Here is a 20851-nt window from a genome sequence, read left to right as displayed (position 1 = left end):
GGGTGATTTAAGATGAACAGTTCAATGAAGTTGTGTGAACTCCTCTCGGGTGTGCAAACTTGTGAGAGGCCTCTCGTCGAGAAGGAGATGTTCGTTTGCAGTGTTGTGGCGACGAACACGCGTAAGCAGTTTCTTCAGTTTCCTGAGGGTATTTTTTTTTTATTGCCAAATTACAGACCTGTTACCTGATGTTTAAAACAGGTCGTACATCTTACAGTTTTCGTTTTTCATCTTTTTATAGTTTTCTTTCCTTTTGTTTTATCTACAACATTTACAAAGAATGATACTTTTCAAAATAACAATAATTCAAGGTTGAGGGTAGCACAACACACTTCCTACTTGATCTTTTCACCATGGGGGAGGGCATCGAACAGAAAAACCCCGTCAGAGTCCCAAGAAGGCCGTCGCCATGTTTTTACCGGGCGAGTGTGCGGCTTTGAATTTCTTCTTCGTAGATTGCCGCTTTGTTTCCGGTTCGAAGTAACGAACGCATGTTTCGTCGCCTGTGAGGATGTTTGACAAAAAATTGTCGCTATCAGCCTCGTAACGCGGAAGCAATATCGCACAGATTGTCCTTCGTTGCTCTTTATGACCATCCGTTAGGTGGCGAGGTGCTCAGCGGGCACACACCTTTGAGTAACACAACTGGTGAACGAGTGTGTCAGCGATACCAACAGAGACGTCCAGTTGTGGAGCAGGGCATTTGATTATGATCCGTCGACCATCTCGAATGAGAGTGTCCGCACCTTCCAACACGGCAGGAGTCACAGCTGTGTGCGGTCGGCCGGCACGCGAGAGACCGCACAGGTTTACGCGATGTTGTTGCAATGAGAGGCACGTCGCGCAACGAGTCACCATGCTTTTGTAAACTGCCGGGTCTTCGCACACATTCTGCAAGCACCTATTAAAATCTGTGATACTCAGGTTTTACTCCGAAAGAAAATCAATGAAGTCTGTGCTTGGAACCCACCTCCGTTGTAGGCGCCATTTGGAGGGGGTACGTATTGTTTATCGGAACTTCAGAAGGTTATAAAGACTGAAGCGGGAATATTCCAATATATTCCACAACAAATTTCGCAGTTTTAAAGAGAAATTTTTCGAGGAAAAAATGTGTTTCATCACTTACTGAACGCCCCTCGTACTTTCGGAACCTCTCGACACGTCTCTGTCCGGAACTGCACTGCCATAACAATTACATAAAACCATATTGGAACCGTTATCACGAATAAATGAATGGCGTTGGACCACTTTTAAGAATGCGCAGATTATTAGATTTAGCTGATGCGATGTCTAATAGCGGCCCTCTAAAGTTGCCTGCGCTGAATCTTTGCCGCTCGTAAAGTGTTTATGTAAGCATCTCTGATTCCACCACACACGCACACGGGGCAGCTTCTCGCTTCGTCCAGAATCTTTTTTTTCTGCCTCTAAAACAACATAAAGGGTATAAAAAAACGTATGGCACAAATTGCAGGACACATTCCTCACACGCAGACGAAGAACTTACGTTTTATCAATATGGGTTTGAAAACGCTTTGTTTCCGTGTTACAACTCATTTTATCCAACGAGTTTCAACGAGATCAGACTGTAAATTTTCGCAGTCGACATGTGTGGGCAGACATCTATCAAATGGTTCATATAGCTCTGAGCACTATGGGACTTAACGTCTCATCAGTCCCCTAGAACTTGCCCGCGAAAGGCAAAGGTCCCGAGTTCGAGTCTCGGTCGGGCACACAGTTTTAATCTGCCAGGAAGTCTCATATCAGCGAACACTCAGCTGCAGAGTGAAAATCTCATTCTGGAAACATCCCACAGGCTGTGGCTAAGCCATGTCTCCGCAGTATCCTTTCTTTCAGGAATGCTAGTTCTGCAAGGTTCGCAGGAGAGCTTCTGTAAAGTTTGGAAGGTAGGAGACGAGGTACTGGCAGAAGTAAAGCTGTGAGTACCGGGCGTGAGTCGTGCCTCGGTAGCTCAGTTGGTAGAGCACTTGCCCGCGAAAGGCAAAGGTCCCGAGTTCGAGTCTCGGTCGGGCACACGGTTTTAATCTGCCAGGAAGTTTCATATCAGCGCACACTCCGCTGCAGAGTGAAAATCTCATTCTGGAAACATCCCACAGGCTGTGGCTAAGCCATGTCTCCGCAGTATCCTTTCTTTCAGGAGTGCTAGTTCTGCAAGGTTCGCAGGAGAGCTTCTGTAAAGTTTGGAAGGTAGGAGACGAAGTACTGGCAGAAGTAAAGCTGTGAGTACCGGGCGTGAGTCGTGCTTCGGTAGCTCAATTGGTCAGTCGGCTCTCAGCCGTGGCAGCGTGCGGACGGCCCCGCGCGCCGGCCAGTGCTCCGCTGCAGGCATTGTTTACATCTGCGTCGTAGCTTTCAGGCTTGCGTCCGTCCACCGTGAACAACATGTCGAGCGCTTACCGCCGTGCGACCCTTAAAGTTTCCTTCCCAGCTGAACATGCGCGACCTCGTGCACATGAAGTTGAAACGTTCATACGTGAAGAAGTTCGTTTAGATCCTAACCACGTTATCGGAATCCATTTTTCGATCACGAGTAGTGTCGTTCATATTAAAATGACAAACACCGAGGTGTGTGAAGATGTTATTCGCCGACATGCCAATGGACTTAAGTTCAAATACTCTGATGGTCACGTCGGAGCCGTAACACTTGAACTCGCAGAGTACGGTCAACGCACGATTAGGGTGTTTGAACTACCTTTTGAAGTGCCGAAGGACGAAGTTGTCTCTGCGTTACAACCATACGGTAACGTCATCGGTTACGTAGAGGAAAAATGGCAAACCTTCACGACCTACCATGTCCTTAATGGTGTGCGTCAGGTCAAAATTGAACTGAAAAAACATATTCCATCATACCTGACCATTGGCGGGGTGCGAGCCATTGTCATGTACGACGGCCAACCCCGAACATGTGCGGGTTGTGGACAAGAAGGCCACGTCAGATCCGCCTGCATGCGACGCCGCCTGATCCAGACGCCGGTCGGCGAGGAAGCGTCCCCAGCGGTGATGACTCAGATCCCTGTCACATACGCCAAGGTTGCCCAGGAAGGTAGCACGTCTACACAGAGTCTTCCTGCTCCGTTGACGTCGTCTGATCAGGTAGATGCAACCGCTCCTGAGATTCCTTCTGAGGTGCCCCAGACGCCAGATCCTAACCTGCCGAATCATCGCAGCACTGTGACTGAAAATGCTACTGAGATGGACGTTGATCCGGGAGTGGTACCTACTTCTGCTTTCCTTCAGACTGGTCCGGAGTCAGACGAAAGCCACCCGCAATCGGACTCTGAACGACTTGTTCGAAAACAAGGGTCGACACGAAAGAGGAAGAAACGTAGCCGTACACCCCCTGATGAATCCATTCTTCGGATGGATACCGGGGATGCAGACCCGAAGATGGACGACAAACCGATCTTTGATGACCGAAAGGCTGATGCGAAAGACCCGCCACAGGCGACCACTGGCAACGAACACCCCTCCTTACTGACGCCGTCGCCCCCACAGGTCGACGTTGAAGAGAGCCTATCCGATGAGACGAAAACTACGTCTCCTCTCCACGTGGATGACGTGCACAGCCGATACCCTACCGCAGCATCAGTCTCCTGGGCGGACGACGTGGAGATCGAAGGGACTGGGGCGGATGCTGCTGATGATGGGGCACCCCCATCGGTTGCGCCCGCGCCCGCAAACTCTCCACAATAGCAGCCTCTTCAGCGGACCGGCAAGATCGACGACCTCTCGCTCCTGAAGAAGAAGTCCCGCCTGTGCCTGTGGGACTCCAACACCAGCATTATCGTGTCGCAACGATTAACCTCGCGACCATTCGTGCGCCCCACAAACTAGCGCTGCTCCGCGATATGATTTATGATGCGGACATAGATATTGCGCTTTTTCAGGAAGTGCATGTCGCCGATTTTTCACCATCACATGGCTTCACGGTGCATCTTTCTCCCGCTTCGGACACCGGTAGTGGTGTTGCCATCATCTTACGCGAAGGTCTTCCTGCCGAAGATGTCCTATACCTCCCCAGCGGCAGAGGTATGGCCCTTACTCTCTTTGGTGTACGCATCATCAATATTTATGCGCCGTCGGGCTCCAGCTACTGTCGTGAACGCAATGCCTTCTTCGCGAATGAAGTCACACCCCTTTTTATGGGACCACACGATGACTGGATCATGGGTGGAGACTTCAACTGCACCCAGCGACCTCAGGATCAATTGCCGCGTCACTCACCATGCGCAGCTCTGGAAACAGTCGTCACGCGGCTACAATTTGTCGATACGTGGAGACATGTTCACGGTGATCTTTTGGGCTTTACGTACCACACTGCGCACTCCTCTAGCCGACTGGATCGCATCTACATCTCGCGATCCCTGATTCAACACACTCGACAGGCTGAAATCTGGCCTGTTGCTTTCTCAGACCATGAGGCTTACTTCTGTGATGTTGTTCTCACAAGACAGGCAGTATGGCACGGACGTGGTTTATGGAAACTGAACACGGCACTTCTTAATTCACCTGACTGTCGACTTCTAATAGAAGACACTTGGATCACATGTAATAGACGCCGACCCATGTATCCGTCTACCATATCCTGGTGGATCGAGTGTGCAAAACCTGCTCTTCGAAAAACTTTAATCCGGTATGGCAAAGATGTTGTCGCCTGGAGGAAGAGCACTATGGACTTTTACTACAGGATCCTACGAGAATGCTCCACGATGCCAGCCTCCCCTGAGCGCCATACAAGGATGAACCAAGCTAAGGCCCAAATCTCCAATCTCATGCGACGGCATTTGGAAGGGGCGATAGTACGATCTCGTACTGCTGATCGCATGCCTCATGAACATCCGTCGATGTACCATATCATCCAAGAACGACAAAATCGACGCCGAAAATTGATTCACGTCCTAACGGATCAAGAAGGGCGTCGCTACGTAACCCAATCTGCCATAGGGAATGTGCTTCACGCCCACTACCGGCAGCTCTACGCCGCAGTTCCACAATCCCCAGAGTTGATCGAGGAAGTCTCACAGCTCAACTTCGGTGGTATCCCAGGAGATGCGGCGATTGACTTGATGTCGGAGGTGACTGATGAGGAAGTCCGCGATGCGATCCGGGCAGGAACCATCAATCGCTCCCCGGGCCCCGACGGTCTTCCCCTCGAATTTTATCGCACCTTCCGTGATTTGTTAGAGTCCACCTTCACCTCCATCTGTCGGGAACTGATGTCTCCGGAAGTACCTGTGCCGGACGCTTTCATGGAAGGAATTATTATTCCTGTACATAAACCGCACGGTGGCAACAATATCAGTGATTATCGGCCCCTCACCCTCCTTAACAGTGATATGAAAATCTTCACTCGCCTTTTGGCAGCACGACTTAAAAACGTTGCCCGCTATGTTGTGTCGCCAGACCAAGCATCTTTGGGAGGCGACAACAATATTCGCACGGCTTTATGCCGCTACAGGGATATGATCGCCGTTACCCAGGCACAACGCCTCTCTGGGGCACTTGCGTCTTTGGACTTCAGTCAAGCTTTTGATAGGGTTGACCATTCGTTCCTTACGGCCGTTCTCCACCATATGGGTTTCCCGGTCGCCGTTATCACGGTAGTGATGCGCCTTCTGCGGGGTGCCTCATCCAGGATTCTGTACAATGGCAGACTCACTCCACCGATAATAATAGGTCGATCCGTACGTCAAGGTTGCCCTCTATCAGCAATTTTGTACGCCTTTTCCTTGGAATCCTTGCTATGTGGACTAAGACAACGTTTGGTAGGGTTGTCCATAGATCGCTACCGATTCTGTTGCACGGCCTATGCTGACGATGTCGTCATCTGTTTACGTAATGCCGACGAAGTTCGAGCTGTTTTGACGTGGGTAGCGACTTATGGTGAGGCGTCGGGTAGCTCTTTAAACGTACGTAAGTCACAAGTTATGTTCATTGGCACGGGACTTCCCGTGGAGTGCGTTACACCTCTCACCACCGTTGATACCATTCGTTGTTTGGGAATAGATTTTTCATCTGATCTCCGGCGTTCAGCCATCATCAACTGCCGACGCCTCCTTTTAATGATCAGAGCAGGTCTTATGGACCATCGCCTTCGATCCCTAGATATTCTCCAACGAGCTCGATATGTCAATACATATATCGCATCCCGAGTTCCCCATGTAGCGCAAGTTCTACCTTTCCCGCTTACTGTGGCACGTCGCATGTTGGCAGCGATGGCATCTTTCGTCAGCTCTGGGATGTTGTTCCAAATTAGCTATGCGACCCTTACTCTTCCCCGTGAACGAGGTGGGATAGGTCTGTTTCACGTGCCGGATAGAGCTCGCGCCCTATTTGTCAGCTCCCAGATGGCGGTATGGACACGTTGCCCAACGAGCCTCACTGGTCTCCTCCTGTCGGCATACTCGCCGGTCTCACTGTCAGCCCCAGTGATCATCTCGGATGTTCCGGCCCAGTTCCATTATATGCGGTACTTCTTTCTGGAACTCAGTTATCTACGCCTCACCTTACCAAGACAGCTTTTGCTCAAGACAAAGGCAGTATACAATGTCCTCCAATTAGGTCGTCCACCTAACCCGATTGAACAAAAGTTCCCCCAGGTTGACTGGCGTCATGTATGGCGCGCGGTGTTCGCCTGTTACCTTGACACGAATGTTCAATCTGTCTGGTACATAACTGTCAATGGTAAGCAAATCAACCAATTTCGCCTTCATCGTATCCACCTCGCCCAATCACCTCTATGCTCCACGTGTGGAGTGCCAGACAATGATGAACATCGGTTTGTTTGCGGACCGGCGGCGGAGGTTTGGCACTTGGTTCGACGTATTGTGGCTTTTCTAACGCGGGACATTCCGGATCGGATTACTCCCCTTTCATTATTATTTCCGGAACGTGACTATTTTCCTCGGACAAAGACCAATGCTGTGAATTGGATTCGCGGACATGCCATTCACTACTTATTTGGACAAACTGTAGACTCTGCACTCGATTTTTGGACATACCTCAATGACCGTCATTATGTCGTTGTCCGTCACCCAAAATACAGACAATTTTTCTCTAACTTCCTTGGGAGTGCTTTCCACGAGCCGCCTCGCAGCTGGAATGTGTTAAGCCAAGAGAGAAGAAGGTTTCCTGTTTGAACCAATGAACATTTCTGAACAATTGAACGGAACACATCAATTTCGAGAAGACGTGACTCAACATATTACCAGCGGGGCGCAGAAGGCCTCTGATCAATTACACAAAACAAAATAAAAAAAAATAAAAAAATAAATAAATAAATAAATATAAAACAAAAAAAAATAAAATTCAGAAAAAGGAAGATTATGTTTTGTTTTTCAGGATAGCCCTAACCTTGATTTCCCATATTTCCCCTGGTATATAGGCAGCTCTCTGGGGTAGGTTTAGTCAGGAGCCAACGCCTGAAGTGGCCTAGATTTTTTTTTTTGTTATAGGATGAAAAGTGGCGGTGGCGCTTGTTTTTTTTTTTAAATAAAAAAGAAATAAAAAATAAAAATAAAACAAAAATAAAATAAAAAAAAGGGGTAGCGTCTAAAACTTACTATAAAAAAAAAAAAAATATTGGTAGAGCACTTGCCCGCGAATGGCAAAGGTCCCGAGTTCGAGTCTCGGTCGGGCACACAGTTTTAATCTGCCAGGAAGTTTCATATCAGCGCACACTCCGCTGCAGAGTGAAAATATCATTTTGGATACTTAAACCTAACTAACCTAAGGACATCACACACATTCATGCCTGAGGCAGGATTCGAACCTGCGACCGTAGCGGTGGCGCGATTCCGGACTGAAGCGCCTAAAACCGCTTGGCCACCGCGGCCGGCGCAGACATCAATCCTCACGCAACTGTTGAAGCAAGACACCAACCAACAAAGATATTCTGTCTATGTTACAGAAGTGTTGTACAGCATATGCTGGATGTTGACAAAGTTTCGTTCTGACAGTCTATATACATGCATATTGTGGAAAAGTGTGTGATGTCGTACCAACTGGCCATCACAATGGAAGCAGACAGATGAACACTAACAACAAAAGCCACCCGCACCGTCGCAAGTCAGACACAGAATTATGCTTGAAATAGCTGTGTAACTTCTGGAAAGCGTATGAATATGAGCCTGAAAAGGTTCGAAAACCGGTTCATGAAATGAATGCATAACTATTTCAAAAAAGTGACGTTGCAGTTTTATGTATTTACATAGAATAAACAGTCACTGGTTCTAAAACATCCATCATGGATAAGCCTAATAAAATCTTTGGCCCGGCGCACGGACTGACTTTATATTGAGCAATTTATTATATCGAGTGTGGAATTAACTGGAGGAATATGTTTGATCCTGTAGTACAAAAGCCAAGAAATCAAACGGAGCCCTTCGGTTATCGTTCAGTTGTATAAACTGAAGTACTGAACCATCATTAAATTCTTTGACTTGGACGATTTATTACGAGTGGAATTTTAGGCAAATAGTGACGGCTTCATCTACATCTGTATCTGTACGCAAAGAATCTTAGGCTATGTGGCAGAGGACGTTGTGGGTTGCATAATCGCTTCTCCTCCTTTCTGTAATATTACAAAAATAAATTAATTAATTAACTAAATTAATTTCACCAGAACATTATGATGTGCTTACATAACTGAAGAACTGATTGTTAGAACACCCACCCCTTTGATCAGTTTCAGCAACCACTGACTTTCACCTCTTCCAACACATAAAACAGTTTGTAAGTTGGAAATACATTGAATTCATTGAAGGACTGAAGGCATCCTTAAATGTATATTTAGCAGGTTTACCAGATTGTCTTCCCGGTAATGGAAGCACCGAATCTGCTCATTGGGGGCCGGCCGTTGTGACCGAGCGGTTCTAGGCGCTTCAGTCTGGAACCGCGCGACCGCTACGGTCGCAGGTTCGAATCCTGCCCCAGCCATGGATGTGTGTGATGTCCTTAGGTTAGTTAGGTTTAAGTAGTTCTAAGTTCTAGGGGACTGATGACCTCAGATGTTAAGTCCCATAGTGCTCAGAGCCATTTGATTTTGCTCACTGGGGAAAGACTGGACAAACTCCATTGACGTAAAGGGTATACGATAGAGAAATACGCTTTATTTACCAAAGAAACCCGTTCTTTCCTTACCAAGACAAGAAAAATCCGCTTGGCTTGGTGTCTTGCGGCGTTCACTTTCGTGTCCCGGCCTCACGTGTAAACTTGGTAAGTAACTGCCGCGGACCACGTAGTCTACAGAAACCGCGATCGATGGCAAGTCGACGGCCGAAAACGCTGCAGAGAACGGACATTACAACCACAAGTAACGCGAGCGTAAATTCATGCCGATGAGCAAAGCCATAATCGTCCTGAAAAACAAGACACGCAATCATGGCACCAAAATCTGTGTCCGGACTGGCTACTGATTTCCTTTAGGGTACCAACGGTTGTCTTCACGTGACGCGTTTGCCACGACCTTTGGAGTAGTCGCCACTTAATGCTGACCCGCCTGCTGCACAGATATTATCGCCGCCACCAGCTCCGTTGGTTTCCCTGGATAGGCGAGCGCATTAAAGCGCCCTCTTCCGTGTCACGGGGAGATGCGCTGGTTCTGAATCGAATCCATGCTATGGATTCACGACGAGGGCCGACAGTGTGCCAGCCAGCCTGGAGGTCGTTTCTCGCGTCCGACTGAGTAGATGCCGGTCTGGTTCCCTCGTACTGCCTCGAACATACGCTGCGCAGGCATTTAGGAGACTCTGCCACACGAACATCAGTTAACTCTTGATGTCTGGGAGACGAAGTGGTGGGAGAACATTCGACCATCCACTATCAGCAACACTGTCAAATACGAGAATAACATGGCGACTCCATAGAGGCACAGATAAAGTAGGATTCCATGCTGCTGGAACAGCGAGACATTATCTTTTATGCCAAATCACATAATGATACTACATTCTGTTTTCTATGTATAGCAACTGCTTTGGGATAGAGTACTATCTTTCTACCCCGTATAGTCGATACAGCAGACATGCGAGATATCCTCGCACTTCAATTACAGAAGGATGTATTAACTCATATTGCAAAGAACGTTACATAGGTGTTATGGTTGCAAAACAATGACGCAATTATTTAAATATGAATGGAAAAACTTGTAAAGACCAGCCTCTGGGAATCTGCTTGGGTTCTGCGGAAATGTAGAAGAACACGAAGCCATACTGACCCTATGACTGGTTAAATAAAGGCAAATAAACATTTATAGCATTTGTTCACTAAGAGAAAGCTTTAGGCAACGTTGACTGGAATACAGTGTTTCAATTTCCGAAGATAACAGAGATTATCTACAACTTGTTCAGAAACCAGACTAATTGTATGAGTCGATGGAAATGCAAGGGAAGCAGTGGTTGAGAAAGGAGTGAGAGAGGGTTGTCTCCTATACCCAATGTTATTCAGTTTGCACACTGAACAAGCACTAAAGAAAACCAAGGAAAAATTTAGAAAGAGAGCAATATTCGGGAAGAAGAATTAAAAACTTTGAATTTTGCAGAGGAAATTGTAATTCTATGCGATTTTGAGAGAGACAAATGTGGACTTGTAACAGCAGTTGAACGGAACGGGCACTGTCTCGAAAAGAGTTTATAAAATGAATACCAAAGAAAGTAAAACATGGGCAACGGAGTCTAGTCGAATTAAACCAGGCGATATGAGACAATTTCAATAAGAAATGACAGACTAAATGTAGTCGATGAGTTTTGTGGTTTGGGCAGAAAATGATAGATGACGTCCGAAATAGGGAGGGTGTTAAATACAGACTGGCAACAGCTAGAAAATCTTTCCTTAAAATAATAAATTTGTTAACCATGTAAATAAATTTAGGAATTAGGATTTCTTTTCTGAAGACAGTCTTCACTCCTTCCAAACTATATAAGCGTAGACAAAATGTGGATTCTATTAAAAGAAACAATCGACGGAAATTGAGAGATCATACCAGCTAATGAGAGACGAAACGTATACCTCTCTGGTACACAAAACACGCCAGAACACTGTCGTAGAAACAATGAGAAATGAATTCCAAATTTAAAGGAATACAAAACTTCCTAGATTGTCCATAGTTCACAGAAGCTCGAAATTTAGGGTGTACTTCAGTGCGAGATGTTCTTAATATCAAATTAAAGACATAAAGTCTGAAAATGAGACCGTAATCATATTTTGGCAATTTATTTTACGGGTCTGTCTTGATCACACAAACTTTTACAGTTCACTATTACGTGTTTCGGCTACTGCCATCTTGAAATCAGCTACAAACAAAAACGGTGTGTAACCAATTAAGTTCAGTTTGCTGGCGCTAAATCTATAAAAGGCCTGGTGCTACATAAAAATGATATAAAATGTTTACATGATTAACAGCCATGTATACCAGCGGTTCATACCATAAAATATTCTGATGTAGTGTCAACGTCAAACTAAACATATAGGTACATAGTAAGTACTGGTGATGATGAGAATGCATCTGATATTTACACAGAGAAACTGAGGCCAGCAGAGGGCACTGTAGTTAGGGTACATGATTAAGCAATATCGCAAATGTTATGGTTAAAATGCGGCATGCGTTATAACTAATTAAAATTACTTCAAATGACAAAACGAACGTCCTAGTATTTGCACTTTTTATGTAGATTTTAAGTATAGATCTAATTCGACGTATAGTATGTCTGTACATGTTTTATTGTAGATGCTCGTGTTGCCATGTGAAGTAAGTTTAATTGATGACTACGCATACCGCATTTTAACCATTACATTTGCGATACTGGCTGATCATGTACCCTGGCTATAGTGCCCCCTGCTGGCCTCGGTTACTGTGTATAAGTACCAGACGAATTCAGATCATCACCAGCACTTACTATGTACCTACATGTTTAGTTTGACGTTGATACTACATCAGAATATCTTATGGTATGAACCGCTGGTATACATGGCTGTTAATAATGTAGACACTTTATATAATTTGTATGTAGCACCAGGCCTTTTATAGTTTTAGCGTCAGCAAACTGAACTTAGTTCGTTACTTACCGTTTTTGTTTGCAACAAATCTGAAGACGGCAGTAGCTGAAACCAGTAATAGTGAAGTGTAAAAGTTTGTGTGCCCAAGACGGACGTGTAAAATAAAATGTCCTTAATAGTTTCTACAACAGAACTCTGTCTCTAAAACTGACAGAAAAAAAAGAGAATCTAGTCGTAGTACGCCAGCAGCAACACACAATCGGTATCTTCAATGCACGATAGCAGTGGTAATGCTACTGAAGCAGAGTTACTGAACATGGCTTTCCGAAATTCCTTCACCAATGAAGTCAAAGTAAATATTCCAGAATTCGAAGGAAGAACAGCTGACAGCATAACTTCGAAGTAGATATCCTCGGCGTAGCTTAATAAAGACAAGTCTTCCAGTCCAGGCTGCATACTGGATGGGTTCCTCGCGTTGTGTGCTATACGAGATAATAGCATACATCTGCCTGCTTGAACAAAGACCTGTACCTAAAGACTGGTAAGTTGCATAGGTTACAACAATACTTAAGAAAGGAAACATGAGTAATCCGCTGAATTACAGGCCCATATCACTAACATTTATTTGAAGTGGGGTTTTGAAACATATACCGTGTTCGAACACTCTGAATTATCCAGAAGAAACGATCTGTTGACGAAAAGTCAGCACGTTTTCGGAACACAACGTTCTTTTGAAGCGGAACTAGTTGTTTATTTACGCGAATTAATGGTTGCTATCGATAGGGATCTCAGATCGATACATATTTCTAGGTTTCCAGAAGGCACCTTTTCTCACAAGCGACCGCAAATCAAACTGCGTGTCTGTGAGTATCGTCTCAGTTGTACGACTGGCTTCGTGAGTTTGTCAGAAAAATCATAGTTCATGGTGAATGATAGACACTCACTGATTAAAACACAGATGATATCTGACGTTCCCCCAGTAGGTATTATGGGCCCTATACTGTTCTTGTCCACAGCTCGTGGCCTCGCGGTCGCGTTCTCGCTTCTCGAGCACGGGGTCCCGGGTTTGATTCCTGGCAGGGTCAGGGATTTTCACCTGCCTCGAGATGACTGGGTGTTTGTGTTATCCTCATCATTTCATCCTCATTCATGAAAGTAGCGATATTTGACTGAGCAAAGGTTGGGAATTTGTACGGACGCTAACAACCTCCCAGTTGAGCGCCCCACAAACCAAACATCATTATCTACTGTTCTTAATCTGTATAAACAATTTAGGAGACAATCTGAACAGCTATCTTAAATTTTTTACAGATAATGTTACCATTTAACTTCTAATACAGACGGCAGAAGATCGAAATCAATTGCAAAATGATTTGGACAAGATATTTGAATGACGCGAAAAGTGGCAATTGAAAATTTCGGTCGGTGGATGACGAAGATACTCTGAATGCGGTTGGATGAACCCTCTGAGTAACACGTGAGTGCGAATTACACAATAGTCGTGTAGACGTGCAGGTTCATGTGTTTGTACGCTGTGTAGCGTTGAAAAATATGCGACTCGTGACGATAAGCAGTTCAAACAACTGAAAGTTAGGTAGCTAATTTCATGTTCCAGGGAATATCTGCACTATAAATCGTAATGATGTGAAAAGAGTTATTTTGCATCACATGACGAATTAATTTGTGAATAATGCTAAATTATTTTATTAAATATGCAGATTTTAGTTAATAATTACTGCCCAGCATCTTCCACATATTACAACAGCAGAAATTCTACTACGGAGTAGAAAGAGATGCTGACTAGAAATTTTTTGTTTTCTTTTCAAAATTTTATCCTTCCGTCTTTACGGCATATTAAATATCACTGGATAAGTTGTAAAAAATTTAGTTGTAGCGTTGTGTTCCCTCTTTTGTCCTTAATACACTCCTGGAAATTGAAATAAGAACACCGTGAATTCATTGTCCCAGGAAGGGGAAACTTTATTGACACATTCCTGGGGTCAGATACATCACATGATCACACTGACAGAACCACAGGCACATAGACACAGGCAACAGAGCATGCACAATGTCGGCACTAGTACAGTGTATATCCACCTTTCGCAGCAATGCAGGCTGCTATTCTCCCATGGAGACGATCGTAGAGATGCTGGATGTAGTCCTGTGGAGCGGCTTGCCATGCCATTTCCACCTGGCGCCTCAGTTGGACCAGCGTTCGTGCTGGACGTGCAGACCGCGTGAGACGACGCTTCATCCAGTCCCAAACATGCTCAATGGGGAAGAGATCCAGAGATCTTGCTGGCCAGGGTAGTTGACTTACACCTTCTAGAGCACGTTGGGTGGCACGGGATACATGCGGACGTGCATTGTCCTGTTGGAACAGCAAGTTCCCTTGCCGGTCTAGGAATGGTAGAACGATGGGTTCGATGACGGTTTGGATGTACCGTGCACTATTCAGTGTCCCCTCGACGATCACCAGTGGTGTACGGCCAGTGTAGGAGATCGCTCCCCACACCATGATGCCGGGTGTTGGCCCTGTGTGCCTCGGTCGTATGCAGTCCTGATTGTGGCGCTCACCTGCACGGCGCCAAACACGCATACGACCATCATTGGCACCAAGGCAGAAGCGACTCTCATCGCTGAAGACGACACGTCTCCATTCGTCCCTCCATTCAGGCCTGTCGCGACACCACTGGAGGCGGGCTGCACGATGTTGGGGCGTGAGCGGAAGACGGTTGCGAATGGTCCTCGCCGATACCCCAGGAGCAACAGTGTCCCTAATTTGCAGGGAAGTGGCGGTGCGGTCCCCTACGGCACTGCATAGGATCCTACGGTCTTGGCGTGCATCCGTGCGTCGCTGCGGTCCGGTCCCAGGTCGACGGGCACGTGCACCTTCCGCCGACCACTGGCGACAACATCGATGTACTGTGGAGACCTCACGCCCCACGTGTTGAGCAATTCGGCGGTACGTCCACCCGGCCTCCCGCATGCCCACTATACGCCCTCGCTCAAAGTCCGTCAACTGCACATACGGTTCACGTCCACGCTGTCGCGGCATGCTACCAGTGTTAAAGACTGCGATGGAGCTCCGTATGCCACGGTAAACTGCCTGACACTGACGGCGGCGGTGCACAAATGCTGCGCAGCTAGCGCCATTCGACGGCCAACACCGCGGTTCCTGGTGTGTCCGCTGCGCCGTGCGTGTGATCATTGCTTGTACAGCCCTGTCGCAGTGTCCGGAGCAAGTATGGTGGGTCTGACACACCGGTGTCAATGTGTTCTTTTTTCCATTTCCAGGAGTGTATATACTTATTGTGAAGTAATTAATGTTTTTTTTCTTTGAGATATTACAATGAAGTACATCATTTTTCCTTTTGAACTGCAGCGGATTACTTACGACAAACTTCATGAGTATGTAAGCATACTATGAAGCATTAGTCAAACTGCCCCATTCCTTAATCAGATGTACATAAGATGATCGAGGTTGAGCATCACGTATTATTTTTACAATAAGTTTTTGAGCAAAGAAGATTTACTTTCCTGAAGAAGATTTACCCCAGAACATTATTCAATATGACGTCACTCAATGAAAATATGTGAAGTATGTCATCCCTGAGATTTGCAATGATTTTAAGTGCAAACGTGGCTTCACTAAATTGTGTTAAGACTTAAGAAATGTGCTTTTTCCACTTTAAACTCACATCAATATGGACCTAAGAATTGTGAAGTTTCCACCCCATTGTTTATTTCTTCGCCATGTGCTACATTTGTCACTGATGTAGTACCCTTAGAGATGCAGGACTGAATACGTTGTGTATTTTTAAAATTGAGGATGAAGACAACCACAGAAAACCAATGTTACTTACAAAAACCTTGTGACTTGCTGAGGATATTATTGTTGCTCAGGCGTCGTACTATTCTGGAACACATTTCCTTCTTGAAAGTTTTTGAAAATGATGCCACTAGTGATACAGGTCGGTAGTTAATTATATCTCTCTTATCATCTTTCTTAAATGGGGCGTTCAACAACGGCGTATTTCAGTCTCTCTAGGAAAATGCCTTGAGTGAGTGAATCATTACATATTACGGGTAATGCACGGATTATTGTGTTGGAACAGATCTTTAGTACTTCACTGGAAATGCCATCGAATCCAGTTGAACTTCAGAGATAATATACAATTTTCTTCATTTCAGGAGAAGGTGGTGATACATTCAGAGAGTGTTGAAAATTAAATGGGTAGACTGAATAATGTATGAAGTGTTACTTAATCTACCGCGGCAAAAATAAATTTATGGAATCACTGAAAAAGGCATCAGTTGATTGGACATGTTCGAGCCATCAAGGATCGAAAGTTTGGCAATGGAAGGAAATGCATAGGGTAAAAATTGCAGAGGGAGACCAAGGCTTGAATATAGTAAGCAAGTTGACATGCACATAGGTTGCAGTAGTTATGCAAAGATGAAGAGGAGTGCACAGGTTGGGCTATCATGGAAAGCTGCAAACAGAACATGAAACGAGGCTTTGAACTGAAGACCACAAGAATCAACAAAGATGTGTACAGAATATAATTATCTTTTGCACTGGTCTCGGTAACGTGATGCAGTGTGGATCACACTGGAGTTTAGGTGAACATGTGTTGGCTTGACATCTCGTGGAAATCTGGTCTTCCAAACACAATATTTCGACGTCATTACTTGACGTCTTCATCAGGTGTTCCCTGAGACTGGCTGCTTGCTGCTGCTGCTGCTGCTTTTTTCTAATACTTTCCCCTCTTCGGGGAAGTGTGAGGGGGAGTTTGTAGCCTTTTGGCTTTTACTCCCCTGTGTACATGTGTGTGTGATTTTTCGACATATTTTTGGTGTCTGTGATATGTGATGAATTGTTGTGAGTGTGTCTGGTACTTGCCTGAGGTAGGCGAGATGATTGGTGATATATGGGAAGGAAGTGGATTAGGGATTGGGTATTGGGATTTTCTCTTCGACTTAATCGTCGAAGATCTTCATAGGGCGCTTGTGTTTATCGCGGGACATGTCATACCGACCTAGGGAGTGGATGAGTGCATTTCCGGATCTGGAAGTACCTTCATAGAAGGCCCTTGCCAGATCCTGGAAACGCTCTCTCAGGAGTGGGATTTCGGCTGCGGCGTGCAGGTCGTCTGTGAGGAATCCAAGAGGTAGATGCAGTGGCCTTCTGAGGGCGCGGTTTTGCAGCCTCTGGAGTTTGTCCAGGTGCTGCTTTGCCGCGTATCCCCAGACAGGGCACGCATACTCCATTACTGGCCGGATCAGGGTCTGGTATACATTTACTGCTACTGGGCAGGGAAGGGAGCTGGTTGTGTTAAGGATAGGGTATAGGATGGACATTCTGGCGCAGACCTTGCTGTGGACCTCGTCTATGTGGGGTTTCCACGTAAGACGAGAGTCCAAGGTTACGCCAAGGTACTTGGCGGTTCTGCGCCAGGGGAGTTGGGTTCTATTTAGGGGCTGCTTGCTGACGCTGACGCTGACGCTGCACTGGTGAGGGTTGACCCTCGGCTTGAGACGGAAGTTCTAGCGCCGGGGCGCTTCGCCTACCTCATGGCGGTGTGGTGAGTGGAGTCTTGGCGGTAGAGAATGGCTTGGTGGTGTGCATGTTGCTTTTTTTTTATACCCAAGAAAAAAGAAGACAGGAGTGAGAGAGAGACAGTAGAAGTGGTGGAAATCGAAAGGCCTCATATGGCTGGCCTGGTGTGGTTTTTTTTTTTTTTTTTTTTTTTGTTGTAAAGAGAAAAGGATAGTAGAAGGGACAGTAAGAGAAGCAGGAAGACGAAAGGCTCAATTGACAAGCCGGTCGTTGATGAGTTGGAAGAGAAGAAGCAGAAGTGAGAATGAGAGATGAAGATTATGAAAATGGAGACCAGCAGAGCCAGTTGGCGACTCTGACGGTGAGGCAGACACTCGTAGATGGAGGGGTCGCAGGCAAGGAGCAGTTGGCAGGGAAGGGTGAGGAAGAAAGGAAGGGGACACAGGGAGTGAGGAGGGGTAGGGAAAAGGAGGGGGCGACCAGTGATCAGGCGGCAAGGAGGTCAGGCCATCGGGTGGTGGCCAGACGGTGGAGGCGAGTGCCGAGAGAAAGGATAAGAGGATTGGCAGACTGGCGGGAGTGGTGATAGAAGGAAATGGCAGAGGAGCAGACGCGTTCGCGAAGGAGGGGGATTCCAGCAAGAAAATAAAGTTCACGGGTGGGGAAACGGTAAGGGAGGCAGAGGGCAAGGCGGAGAGCACGGTTCTGTACCGTTTGGAGACGGTGGAGATGTGTAGGTGCGGCATTGCCCCACACAACGGAAGCATACTCAAGGATGGGGCGGATCAGGGATGTGTAGAGGAGGATGCCAAGATGCCGGGGAAGGGAAGAGGATGGGTTAATGAAGGGATAGAGCTGACCGAGACGCCCCAAGGCCTTGCGCCGTATGTCCTCGATGTGGGGACGCCAGGTGACAGCCCTGTCCAGGGTGACCCCCAGATATTTGGCGGTCCCAGCCCATGGGTCAGGGGTGCCAAGGACAGTGACGGGGGGATAGTTGATGGGTCAACGGCGCCGACACATGATGAGAGCCTGCGTTTTAGCAGGGTTAAATGCCAGGCGCCATTTTTTGGCATACTCCATGAGAGAGTCGATAGATGATTGAAGATGCTGTCGGAGGAGGTCCTTGCTCCGGGAGCGAGCATAAACAGCCGTATCGTCAGCATACAGGGCGAGATGAACCCGCGGAGTGGTGGGCGTGTCGGCCGTGAAAAGGCTGTACAGGACAGGGCCGAGCACACTCCCCTGCGGAACGCCTGCCCTGATGCGCCGCCTGGTGGAGGTACCACCCGGGATTCGAACATGAAAAGTGCGGCCTTCTGGTATGTGGCGATGAGACGGACATGGGAGGTGGAGAAGCCATGCTGAAAGAGCTTGTACAGCAGTCCCTCATGCCAGACTGAGTCGAAGGCCCGAGAGACGTCGAGGAAGATGGCCCCGAAGTACTGGCTGGAGCGGGTCGCATATTTCTGCCTGCCCGGTGCCTGGTGTTCTGTTTGCCGTTCCCTAGTCGGTCCGCGGCCGCGAGCCGCGCTATCCTGCCGCTCTAGGTGTTCCCTATTCCGTCCGCGCCCACTCCAGCCGCCTCCAACTGCGGTCGTGGCCTCCTGGTGTTGCCTTCTCGGTCCGCGCCCGTGAGTGGCGCTCCCCTGCTACTCTGGACGTTCCCTATTCCGTCCGCGCCCGCTCTGGCCGCCTCCAACAATGTGTACCGAGAGCCAATACACACAGACTTATACCTACAGGCTGACAGCTGCCACCACTCAGCACAGAAGACCGGGGTGCTTAGAACACTCGTACACCGAGCCAAGACACTGTCTGACTCTGACAGCCTGCCAGGGGAACTTGAACATCTTCAAAAAGTAACAACGGACTCTCAACCAGGGACTTCCGCAGAGCTCTACATCCCGCCAGACGTCAGGATACACCGGAGAACGAACAAAAAGAAGAAATCAAGAAGCTGGCATTTTACCGTATGCCAGGCCTGTCTCTGCCATGATCAGCAGAATACTAATGAAACATAACATCAAGAGTGTCTTCTGCCAACCTAGCAAAATCAGGGCTTCACCAGGAACAGTCAAAGATGACCTGGGTTTAAGGAAGCCTGGCATTTACAATATTCCTTGTGAATGCGGTATGTCCTAGATTGGCCAAACGACTAGAACGGTGGAAATCAGATGTAAGGAATACCAGCGACATACCAGGCTAAGGCAGGCCACAAAATCAGCAATAGCAGAACACTGCCTAGAGTTGGAACATTCCATTGATTATGAGAACACCAAGGTCATGGTCCAGACCCCCAGGTTCTGGGATAGTGTCATCACTATAGAGATAAAGATGGCACAAAACCTGATTAACCAGGAAGCAGGATACCAGCTAAGCACTGCATGGAATCCGGCATTTGAACTGCTGAAGCAATACCGGAGAAAATATGTTTCCAACACCAACAACGAGCCTCAGACACTTGCACACTGCGGGCACGAACGAAGAAGGGAACACCAGGAAGCCTCAGCCGCAGTCGGAGGTGGCCAGAGCGGGCGCGGACGGAATAGGGAACGTCCAGAGCGGCAGGGGAGCGCCACTCGCGGGCGCGGACCGAGAAGGCAACACCAGGAGGCCACGACCGCAGTTGGAGGCGGCTGGAGTGGGCGCGGACGGAATAGGGAACACCTAGAGCGGCAGGATAGCGCGACTCGCGGGCGCGGACCGACTAGCGAACGGCAAACAGAACACCAGGCACCGGGCAGGCATAAATATGCGACCCAGTCCAGCAAGCAGCCAGTCTCAGGGAACACCTGATGAATACGTCAAGTAATGGCGTCGAAATATCGTGTTTGGAAGACGCTGACATCCGGCAGAAAACCCGATTTCCACAAGATGTCATCAAATCGCCAGGAAAGTCTAAGAAATTACGTGTTGGCTTGTCAGGGTGGATGTGACCCGCTCAACCACAGGCATGCTGGTTCAGTAGTGGTGAGCAGGAACAAACTCAGCAGTGCTCACGCTGCAACCAGAAATGTATTGATCTCATACAGTACACAGGAACGCATTGAGGCGACAGGGTGGGCATGTAACCCACAGTCCATGGCGGCACTGGCTGGAGAGTTCTTGCTGGGCAGGCAATTCGGGCAGCAGCTGTAGGTGAGTCAGTGTTGGTTGATTTTGGGAATTGGACCAAACAGCGAGGTCATCGGTCCTATTGGATTTCGGAAGGAAGTCGGCCATGCCTTTCGAAGGAACCATTCCGGCATTTGCCTGAAGCGATTTAGGGAAATCACG

At 47.3% G+C, this 20851-nt stretch overlaps 1 non-coding gene across 1 annotated transcript; it reads left to right on the top strand.

Annotated features, from left to right (window-relative positions):
• Positions 1 to 1958: 1958 nt before the first annotated feature.
• Positions 1959 to 2033, top strand: Trnas-cga (transfer RNA serine (anticodon CGA)). The gene has a single exon. It is a non-coding gene; the product is annotated as a tRNA-Ser (tRNA).
• Positions 2034 to 20851: the final 18818 nt, after the last annotated feature.

The sequence above is a fragment of the Schistocerca serialis genome, chromosome 8 (assembly GCF_023864345.2).
Source record: "Schistocerca serialis cubense isolate TAMUIC-IGC-003099 chromosome 8, iqSchSeri2.2, whole genome shotgun sequence".
NCBI lineage: Eukaryota > Metazoa > Arthropoda > Insecta > Orthoptera > Acrididae > Schistocerca > Schistocerca serialis.
Note: the sequence above shows the minus strand (reverse complement) of the source record. Positions and strands in the feature narration are given on the sequence as shown.